This window comes from Camelina sativa, chromosome 20 (assembly GCF_000633955.1).
Source record: "Camelina sativa cultivar DH55 chromosome 20, Cs, whole genome shotgun sequence".
Lineage (NCBI taxonomy): Eukaryota > Viridiplantae > Streptophyta > Magnoliopsida > Brassicales > Brassicaceae > Camelina > Camelina sativa.
Genome location: NC_025704.1, coordinates 18,729,865 through 18,731,384, shown reverse-complemented (window position 1 = coordinate 18,731,384; position 1,520 = coordinate 18,729,865). Strand labels below are relative to the sequence as shown.

Below are 1,520 nucleotides of genomic sequence, written 5' to 3'. Positions count from 1 at the left end.
AAAGTCTTAAGATTACTACTTCTTTCTCTGGAAACATCTTAGGTAGCTGCTGCTGTCCGGAATAACCGGTCTGTTGAGATGGTGGAAGCTCTCTTTTCTATGAATCGGGTATGATGAGAGTTTAAGATTATCTCTCTCTTCAGTTTTGTTTTAGTATTGACATGGAAATTATTTGCCTTAGGCTTTAGAACTACATTATGAATAGTTGAAATACCTTATCATTCATTTGGTTTGCCTTTTCTTCCAGGCATACTTATCCTTGCCCGAGGGAACTGCGTCTGTAGCTGGCCTCATTGCAATGATGACTGATCATTACAGCGTCATGGTGAGTTGTTTATTTTATTTAACTTCATGTTACCTGACTTCCTGCTTGATAATTCAGGTGCAAAGTTGAAGAGTTTTATTAATCTATATTTTTCATGAAAACGAGACATGTGGTTAATTGGTTGGGTCAGATTGTCTGTTTAGTAAAGTTTTGTGGTCCAGTTTCTACATGCTTATGGTAATTTTTTTCTAGGAGGGGAGCGAAAGTGAAGGAGAAGACCATGATGCCTCTGGAGTACTGAGGAAACATCTGAAGCGCAAACGTGCTAAAGTTCAGGCTACTGATTTTCAAGAGGAAGTTATTCCACCACATTCAATTGCATCAGCAGAAGGATGCCTCTCACACTTGAAGCATACACACGCTTATGGTACCATCATTACTTCCCCCAAATTGTGTTTTCAAAATTTATGGTTTCAAAGATGCTAAAACAAGCTGCCTTTTATTTTACTTTTTTAATTCAGAGCATTCATAGCGTAAGCATGTCTCGTGGAATTCTGTGTCAGAGTAACAAATTCATGTTCAAGAACGTAAAATTTGTTACCTTTTTTTTTTTTGCAGAAAAAAGGCAACGCGCCACTGGGAAACGTACACCTCGGGTTCTTGTAGCAATTACATGTGAGAGGAATAATAGAGAATACTCTACTCCACCAAATAAAAGAGCCAAGAAACAACTTGATGCCAATGATGATGCATCAAGAAGGGGAGGAGGCTCTCCATATAGAAGAACAGAACTCAGTGACAGCACACCACTTAGGCTTGGAAAAAGGGTATTTGTTATAGCTCTAGAAATTTAAGGTTATTGTCATTTCTTTTCAGTGTAGTCATGATCCATTGAGAAAACACATTTCTACTGTTTTTGCTTTTGCCAGTTACAAGCACAGGAAGCTCAATTCAAGCACCATGATAGTTCCATGTTTGAGAATAGTGTGAGAATAAGTCGAGATAAGAGACATAAAAAGGGAGCTGCTGATAGAGATAGTGCATTGTTGATGGATATTGAAGGACTTGTTTCCGCGGAGGTTCCCCAGAAAGGAAAAAATGTGAGAGTTGAAGAAGCAGAAGGAAGTGATGATGATGGATTAGAAGCTCTGAAGGAATTGGCTGATGTGTCAGTTGCACTGGCTCCAACGGGTTTGATGGAATCAGGTTAGCATTGACTGTTTTTATTAATCTGGGGTTGTGCCATTAAAGATGT

At 38.8% G+C, this 1,520-nt stretch overlaps 1 pseudogene; it reads left to right on the top strand.

The window, feature by feature from the left end:
• Window positions 1-1,520, top strand: part of LOC104771202 — a 6,305-nt pseudogene that overhangs the window by 1,055 nt on the left and 3,730 nt on the right.